Below are 10,161 nucleotides of genomic sequence, written 5' to 3'. Positions count from 1 at the left end.
TGCTGCTTCATGCAGAAAAACCCTGGAAACATTGCAACGTACAATCTCCCATTAAATAAACATTGCAGAAAATTTGCCAAGTTGTCCACTCATATGTGCACGTGTCACGTGGTACATCGGTTCGTGATCCGCGCATACGTTATCAATTTTTTTTTCTTCAAACTCCGTTTTTTACCAGATTTGCTTTGATTCCCTGTACAGCTCCTTGCGAAACCTCCAAAAATATCGAGACAGATCTGACAGATACTATGGATAGGCAGTCCCTCTGGGGGACAGGTGTGAGGTCAAGCAGTGAATGCATTAATTCATGTCGCTCAATGAAGCTGGCTAATTTTGTTATGTTCCTCAATTTTTTTGTTCACTTGATACAACTCTGCAACCAGAAGAAAAAGATAAGTTTAATGCCTTGGGAATTTCACATTTTGTTGTGTATGTATGTATAAAGAGGGATCATGGCCTTGCTTGCTTAAAGTAAATAAGTCGATCAGCTTAGTTATAAGACTCATTATTTCTTTAAATTATCAGATGTCACAACAGATTTTGACACTTCTTTGGTCCAAATGATATCTGATCCTCAAATACGAAATAATATTTCGATGATATACTTTAATGAGTCCGTTAGAGTAGGTCGTGGAAAATTGTGTCATATAATGCATGAAATCGCTCCAAGCTCCTAATTTTAAAGTATAGGACTTACAAAAGTGAGGTATACAACAATTTGTAGGTATGATGAACAGGCATTCAATAATGTGAGTGAGGAAAGTGAAAAACAAAAACTTTATCGTTCAGAAATCATTGTGTCCTGTTCCAAGTCAAGGCATGGTTGAGCAGGCCAAAAAAACATGGTGACTTCAGACCCCTATGAAGTTACCTCGGATACGCCTTCAGACCCCATATTATTAAGTGGTGACCAATGATGCACCTGAAAAAGGATATAATGAAATAAGGCTGTTAATTATCTTCAAAAGAGGTGTTTTAATTAACCCAAACATCCAACTTTCACCCTTGCACTTCCTTGGAGTGTTATTAGTATGCATGTAAAGTTTCAGGCTGCAAGAATTTATGGTTTTGGAGTTATGGAGTAGACACACGGACGCACTGACATTTATTAGTGCAGATTGCCTGTTAAGTTATATGTGATTAATTAATTGGAATTATACCTGGCTTTCTTTTTCGAAATTCTAAATTTCTTCTGCACAAGGTGTGGGTACCTCTGCTCGTATAATATCTAAAATGCTTTATTAAAAAGTGTGTTCTGTTGACCACATTGCTTATTGTACTTGCAGGAACAAGCATGAACTGTCTGTGCCATTGTGAAGCAGTTTAAACCTTGAGCAGTCAGTAGTTGTGTCGTTGTAAGGGTGTTAACATGACCACTCCGCTGTCCATTTGCACCACAGAAGAGCAGTGTGTAGTGATATGATTTTTGTGGGCTGAAGTGGTACCAGAGGCAGAAATCCATCACAGACTTTCAGGACAATATGGCAACAGTGCTTTACGGCAGCAGAATGTGTATGATTGGATTATCATGTTCGAAAAAATTCTCGCACAAGTGTCACTGATGACGAACAATTTGGACACCCATCCACGTCCAAAACCAGAATAAAACATTGAACGAGTCCGCACCATGATTCTGGATAACTAACGGTCGACCATTGATAAAGTGGCATAACATCTGAACATCAGTCATGGTTCTGCACATGAAATCATCAACAACTGACTTGGCTTTCATAAAGTTTCTGCAAGATGGGTTCCAAAACAACTCACAGAGAGTCACAAGTGCAACCATGTGACAATCTGCCAAAGTTTTTTGAACCACTTTTGTCATGAAGGGAATGCTTTTGCCCCAGGGGAGGAGGCGTGAATCCACAATTACGAGCCAATGAGTAAACGGCAGAGTATGGAGTGAAAACATCCAACATCACCATTCAAAAAGAAGTTCAAAAGTCAACCATCGGCCGGAAAAGTGACGGTCACACTTTTCTGGGACTCACAAGGCCCAATTTTGGAACACTATCAAGAGAGGGGCACAAAGGTAAACAGGTGTCCGTTATTGTGAAATGCTCTGGGACCACCAGATGAAACCAAGTATTCAATGGAATTACTGAGGTCAACTCTCAAAATGTGTTGCATTGTTGCATGACAATGCCCATCCACACACTGCCGCCCACATTATGGAAACCTTCCGGCAATTATACTTTGAGGTGTAGGAGCATCCTCCATGCAGTCCTGACCTGGCCCCTTTGGACTTTCAACTGTTTGGTCCACTCAAATATGAGGTTGGTCTGAAAAGTAACGGGACTGAGCCTGCTGTGTGCTCCACTTACACAACTTGAATGAATGGGTTGTGTCACAGTCTTACACAACATTCCAGCAATATATATATATATATATATATATATATATATATATATATATATATATATATATATATATATATATATATATATATATATATATATATATATATATATATATATATATATATATATATATATATATATATATGATTGGTGATGGTTGACTGCGCTTATTGTGTGATTTTTTACAGGTCGTGCTTTACACTTGTCACGTCTGAGTCATCGCGCTATGAGTCGTGAGCAGAGAGCCAATCTAAAGCTTCTTGCCAAGCTTGGCAAAACACCTGAATCCTCTGCAATGCTGCAGCAAGTCTATGGGGGAAGAAACGATGTCGCGCACATGTACACATGCATTTGAATGGCACAAGAGGTTCAAAGAGGGATGGGAGGAGGTTGAAGACGATCCATGGTATGGAAGACCTTCAACGAGCAGAACGGTGGACAACATTGAGCATGTGAAGCAGATGGTGCGTGCAGAGCGTCGACTCATGGTGCAGATGATTGCTGAGGAACTTTCCATCAACAAGGACACTGTCTGGAGCATCATCACTGAAAATCTCGAAAGGTGCAAGGTGTGCACAAATATGGTCCCAAAGCTGTTGGCCGAGGACCAGAAACAGCAAAGAGTCACTGTCTGTCAAGACATTATCGAGCGCCACGAGGATGATCCAGACCTGCTTGGGAGAGTCATTACTGGCGATGAATCATGGATATTCGAATACGATCCCGAGACCAAATGGCAGAGTCGTCAGTGGAAAAGTCCAGCATCACCAAGACCAAAGAAAGCAAGGATATCGAAGTCGAAGGTCAAGGTGATGCTCATCCCGTTTTTTGACATCAAGGATATCGTCCACTTCGAGTTTCTACCACAGGGTGAAACAGTGAATCAATACATGTACAAGGAGATCCTCCGGCGCCTCATGAGATCAGTCTGGGACAAGAGGAGGGATCTGTGGGAGAACAACGCCTGGGTGGTCCACCATGACAACGTCCCTGCTCACAGTGCCCTGAGCATCCAGCATTTTCTGGCAGAGAGGAATGTGCCAACTCTTGAGAAACCCCCGTATTCGCCAGTCTTGGCCCTTCTGTGATTTTTTTTCCAATTCTCAAGCTCAAGGGGGTGATCAAGGGGACCCGAATTTCCTGATGTGGAGTCCATCAAAAGGATCGTGACGATGGAGCTCCGGAGGATCCCAGAAGAAGCCTTCCGGGGGTGCATCGAAGAGTAGAAGAAGAGGATGGACAAGTGTGTGAGGCTGGAGGGAAACTATTTTGAAGGGGACAGGCTGTGATTTCAATATATTTTTTTGGAATAAAATTTCTGTGAAGTCAGTCCCGTTACTTTCTAGCCAGACCTCATATGCTTCAAGAGGCCGCCACTTTGCCAGTGATCAATAAGTGAAAGAAGCGGTGCATGTGTGGCTTGTCACTCAACCAAAAACTTTTTTTTGAGGGCATACAGAAGCTTGTGAACTGATGGACTAAGTGTGTTGAAAAGGAGGGGTACTATATGGAAAAATGATGCTCTTATATATGCTCAATTGTCGTTATATTAGTTAAATAAAAATATATTAAGGATACTTTTTGATTCACCCTTGTATAATGTGAAATGTGGTGTCTGTCCATGTGTTTCTGCGTTTGGCTGTCTCCCGTTTCTGCCAACCGCTTCCGGCACACAGGCAAAGCTAAACGTTCAACCATGAGACATGCATTATCCCAAATGAGATACATTTTAAATGTATGAATATAACATGGAATCACAGTTGTTTATTAACAGAAAAACAGGTCACTTTATCCTGGACATGCTGCTTCTGTTTCCCAACAGTGGCAGATATGTCAGACACGAGATCAGGGCCATCTCCCCAAAAATATTGTGAGCTTTCGATACGATCTGACACCCCGACTGCTCATCAAATTCTCTTCTTTTGGTATTCAAGGCAATCTCCACTCATGGCTCTCATACTTCCTCTCAAGTCGCAGTCAACGCATGGCTCTTAATGGCTCTCTCTCATCTACTCTTCCTTTCCAGGGTAGAGTTCCTCAAGGCCCACTTGAGCTCGTGACCACATACAAAGCTTTCGTCCACAGCCTGATGGAGTACTGCTCTCCTGTCTGGGCTGGTGCTCCTGCCTTGCGCCTCTCTCGGCTTCACGCTATGGAAACCAAGGCATTTAGAATCAATGGTATCTCCCGCAGTGAGGCTAAGTCTTTGGACCGCTCACTCTTTCACCACAGGCAGGTCAATGGTCTTTCTGTCTTCTACTGGTTCCTCTCCGGTCTTGCCCCATCCTGCTCTACCTAATGATGGACCCCATCCTGCCCCTCACCCCATATTTTCGCAGGGAGCTCAAGGTCCGCCAGCAACCCCCTTCTGGTAAAACGACAAAAATCGCGAATCACTGCTCACCTTCACTCTTTCATTCCTATTTTTTCTCCTTCTTTGGAAAAAACTCCCACACTCTGTTCAATCCCATTCTTCCCTCCAGGCCTTCAAAATTGCTGTTCACCACCACCTCTTATCTTCCCCCATCCAAAACCTCAAACTTTTCTGCCCCTGTTAATCCATGCCAAACCCACCTCCTTCAAATCCCCTGCTTTCCTTCCTGAAAGTTCCTGTAATGTCCATCTTGTGTACCCTGTGTTCCCCACCGCATCCCTCTCCCTTCCACATATCTCCTAATGTCTCTGTGCCCCCACTGTTTTGGCCTTCCCTCTCCCACCCCTCTTGTCTCCTGCCCCCATTGCTGTGCATTGTGGGTTCGCTGTCACACAAGCCTCGACAATGTATACAAAAAAAAAGGCAGCGTTCTGGGCCCTGTTCTTTTCTGGTTTTCAGAAATTATCTCTCTGACTCTCTGGAAAATCCTCTTAATGTCTTTGCTGATGACTCCACCCTCTGCCGTACCATCGCTTATCCCTCAGATCAGCAGGCAGCAAGCAGCCTCTTCCCTCTCTGCAGATCTAGATAAAACCACAAGCTGGTCAAAAAGTTGGAACATGTCTTTCAAATCTGCCAAATCTCACACTCTCACTATGTCTCTCCGAAAGGACTATCTGGAACCACCCCCCCCCAACCCATGTACTTTCTCAACAATCCTCTTGAAGTTCTGATATTCAAGCTTTTGGGTGTCACTATCTCCCATGATCTTTCCTGGGAAAGCCACGTGTCCAAGATGGCCTCCAAAGCCAGTCGCCAACTGGGCATCCACGATCATGTAAAGTCCTTCCTTGGCACACATGAGCTTTTAACCACATGCAAAGCTTTCATCGGCAGCCTGATGGATTACTGCTCTCCCTTCAGGGCTGGTGCTCCCATCTCACCCCTTTCTCACCTTCACGATGTGGAAACCAAGGCTTTTGGGATCATTGGTATCTCCCGCGATGAAGCTGTCTTTGGGTCTCTCACTCTCTCACCACAGGCAGGTCGGTGGTCTTCCTGTATTATACCGTCTCCTCTCCGGCATCCCCCCAACCCCGCTCTCTGTGCTATGCCCCCAAATATTTCCACAGGGCCCTCAAGGTCCGTCAGCATCCCCCTTCTGGTAAAGCTGCCAAAATCAAGAATTACTGCTCACCTACACTCTTTCATTCCTCTTTTTTTTTTCCCGCCTATGGAATAAACTCCCACACTCTATTCAATCCCACTCTTCCCTCAAACTTTTCAAAACAGTTGTTCACCACCATCTCTTATCTTACTCCATCCAAAATCCACCCCATTAATCCACCTCAAACCCACCTCTTTCATATTCCTTGCTTTCCTTCCTAAAAGTTCCTGTAGTAGCGTTTTGTGTACCACACGTACTCTGCCCCATCCCTCTCCCTTCCACAGATCTTCTAATGTCTCTTTCCCCAACTGTTGTTGTGCTTCCCTCTCCAGCCCTTCTTGTGTCCTTCTCCCTTTGTTGTGCATTCTCTGTGTTAGCTCTTATACGAGCCTCAAAAAAGTACACACAAAAAACCCCCAAAAAGACAGCGTGTTAAGAGACAACAGCATGGCCTCGGCCCGAGAATTATGCAAACTGGCCTGGAGCTGTCTAGCCTGGGTTTGAATCTTGGCTCAGCTACAAAGTGTCATCCTGGTGTTTCCCAGACTGGGTGAATCATTAATGTGTGTTGTCCCTTCGATGGGTGTTAAACTATGCATCCCATTTACTGACACGAGTTGGTGGACGTTAAAGATCCCCCACGATGTCCTTCGCGAAGAGTGGGCAAGCTATCGCCGGCACCGTGGTCAAATTATAAATTTTTGGCCGAAATACTGTTGAGAAGACGATGGCAAACCACGAAGTATAACCCTTCCACGAGGAACCTGCTTCAGTGGTACCGATTCCCAGTAACGAGTATGTTACATCAAATATCAAATAAGAGTAATGACTGAATAGTGAAAGCGAAAAGAACAACGGAAAATAAATTAAAGTTGTTTAAGAAGGATAGAGCACAGACGTGTAGAGAGGGGGAGAGAGAAGAGTGAGAGGGGGAGAGAGAGAGGAGGAGGAGGAGAGAGGTAAGAAAGGGGAGGGGAGAGGAGGCATAGATGGGGAGAGAGGGGGGAATGCAGGTGAATCGGGAGGAGGAGGGAAAAGAAGTTTCCTTGTGCATCCATTCTGTCCACCCCATTCTTTCACACCCAATTGTTTGTCAAGTCTCCCTGTATTTCATCCTTTAACTCCGTTGTTTGTGTCCCCCCCCCACCCCTTCTCTCGACTGTTCCTTTTGTCCTGTTGTGTCCTGATCCGTTTAATGCTCCAGCTGTTTCACAAGGCTTGGTTCTGTATAAAAAAAAAGTCACAAGTTGGCAACCATTGCACAGGATTGATGGGCTGAATGGTCTCTTTCCATGTTGACGTTCCTTGGAAGGGAGGTCATCTATTATATATCGCGAACTGTGGTGTCTGTCCGTATCTGTTCTGTCCGTATGGTGTCTGCCATACGCTGAACTATTGATGTTTTTTTAAATTGTTGGGCGTATAATAACGTGTTGGACGTATGCATAACGTATTAGTAACGTAAAGAGAACGTTTTAATCACATATAGGTAACTTATACCAACGAATGCTGAGCGTGTTGTCGGCGTTCACAACCTATGCCCAACGATAGTCTAACTTATGCATAGCGCGCGCGGCAGCATATCGCCGATGATCACGTGGCATAGGCTATTCATAATCTGCGTCTCGACAATTCAAATCTTAACCGTTGTGGCATGGGGGAGTTTGTGCGTGAGAGTGCGACGACGACGGTGCCTGCCGGTGGACAATGGCCGAGTAGCGGCCGTAGTTGCATTGGGGACCGTGCTGGGTTTGCACGACAGCGCACGCGGGGTCCGTGCTGTGCAACGCACGAGGCCGCCGCGTGCGCGGCAACGCGAGTGAAGCCCAGTCCATAAACGCACGTGGTGGATTTGCCGATCCCGCGGACGGACAGAAGGTAGGCTGGATTTCGGATTTGGACCGGATGGGTTCTCCACGCGAGCGTGTGTGTGAAGCTCCGACCGGCAGAGCACATGTGTTCATGTGGGGAACGCCTCAAAACATGAGGCTTGTTTTTTTTTTGATGTGCAGGGTGACGTCATGGCTGCACGTATGGTTGGAATCCGGCAGGAGGGAAATCCCTGCCGGATGGTACCGTCCGAGGAGGGACGAGGTGCGTGAACAGCTGCCATGACGTCACGGGGAAAGGAGCGCAGGTTGCGAGTTGGTGCGCTGGTGAGCGCATAGGAAAAAAAAAAAGCAAGCCTCGCTTCGGGTGAACAGGATTCCCGGGCAAATTGTGGAAGTCCCCCATTACCCGGGCACAGGATGGAACTAGTTAGGGGGAAGGTTAGCTTAGCTAGACCGGCTTCATGGGGCAGGGATAAGTCCTCATGGGGCCCATGGAATGGAATAGTTAGAGGGATTTTAGTTGAGATTTAGGATGGAGAAAGGGATATTTGAGGACAGTGACAGACTTGTGGATGTGTAGAGGGGACGTAGCTTAGCTACGTAGTGTTAAATGGATTGTGCTACTATTGTAAGGGATGACGAGGGAGCACGAGGTAGTTAGAGGGATGCAGTCAGAAGAATAGCAGTGATCAGCGATGTGTGAGAAGAGAAGAGAGTTGAAACATGTAATTGATGAGTGAGTGAGGCCAGCGGGCCTGAGTGAATGGAGTGAATGTGGAATGCATGGTGCGTTGAGTGATTGGGGGGAGGAGTGATTCCCACCCAAGGGACCCCGGGGTCAGAATAAAGTGAGATAGTAGGTGAGTCAAATTGACAAAATGGAGGTCGTTTTGCTGTTGGTGGGGAAGTAGGCTCAAAACACGTTTGGAGGGGTGCAGGAGCCCTGATGACGGGCTGGGAGCGTGGCTGTGAACGGTGAGTATCGCTTAGTGGGTACCGCGGGCACCGGGCTAGTCGGCTGCGGTGGGCCAAGGGTCCATGGGGGGCCGGGATAGTGTAGTGGGCACGGGTGAACCGCATGATGCGGGGCGCCATACGCCACGGGGGCAGTGTACTGGGCACGGGCGACCCTCGGAAATGGGACCGGGGCGCCAGCCTGCCACGTGAGCGTTTCACGGGAGTAGCCGAGGAGGGCACTCCCCGGTGTTTAGGGAGCTGGTAGGCTCGGAGGCAGTGTAGTGCCCGGAGGTGCCATTGTTGGAGAATCGGTAGAGGGTAGTTCCTGCCAAGGGAGCCACGCGTCCCAGCCACAAAACCGTGTGAGGGCACGAGGGAAAATTTGAGGGCATGGCCCAAATTTGTGAGGACACCAACACAGGTAACGGGAATCTTGGTTGTTAGAACCGATAGTTCAAGCGAGAGGCGCTTGTTGAAAGCCCCGAGGTAGTTTAAGGAATAATTGTTAGGGTAGATAGGAAGTGTAGCTCTCCGCACCATCCATCCCTTCGCTCTCGTTGTGAGCCGCTGGACCCACTTTGGGTTGAGATCGCTGAGATCTGAGGAGGCCATTCTGAGGCTTGAATTGGGCCTCGACACAGGACGCTAGCTCTCCCTTATTCCCCTCCAGGAAGGGAATGTAGGGGTTGGGAGTAGGCTAGGTGACGTGATAGGTTAGCTGAACAGAGACTGTAAAGGGGGTTAGGGAGACGAATTTATAGTAGGGACAATAAAATAAAAAGAAAATAAAACAAAAAAATAAGTTGGGGCTAAATTAGATTTTTTGCAAACAAAGGGGGCGGGTATGGACAGAGACAGGCAAAGGTGATAGGTTGGGAGGGAGACAGTCGGGTATGTCCGAGCCCACCTTCCGAGTGGCCAGCACCACCGCACTCCCTCCACCAACCTCATTACTGCAAGGCCTGTGCCGGTCATTCATCTGCCGCCTGTTTTACTGCAAGGCCTGTGCCGGTCAGCTTCACCACCGGCCCGTTTTGCTACAACGGCCTTGTTTTGCCTTGCCATGCCTTGTCTGCCTGCTTTTGCCTTGGCCCCATGCCTGCTGCCCTGTTGGATTTGCCCCCATTCATTGCCATGTGCGCCAGGATCATTGCGTGTGCTGCAGGAACTGCCCTGTAGGCAGCCGCATCACGTCACTGCACTGGCAGCACGTGCACCGTCTTGTGTTCACTGCGCTCATTTCACGGGGGAGGCCGAGGACTGCGTTTGAGCAGCTGGCCACATTCACTGCACTGCATTTATTTCATGTGCCAGAGACTGCATGTGAGCAGCCTGGCTCCCTGCTGTTTTTCTTGCAGAGTCCATCGATCCTGGGCCATGGTTTAGTGTAAAATTTATAAGTTAATGATAAGTTGTAATTGTAAATGAGTTGTGCCCCATGCATGTGTGTCTTAGCACCGGCAATTT

The sequence above is a fragment of the Eptatretus burgeri genome, chromosome 1, assembly GCF_056783735.1.
Source record: "Eptatretus burgeri isolate ZD-2024b chromosome 1, Ebu_testis_v1, whole genome shotgun sequence".
NCBI lineage: Eukaryota > Metazoa > Chordata > Myxini > Myxiniformes > Myxinidae > Eptatretus > Eptatretus burgeri.
This window is presented reverse-complemented; position numbering follows the sequence as displayed.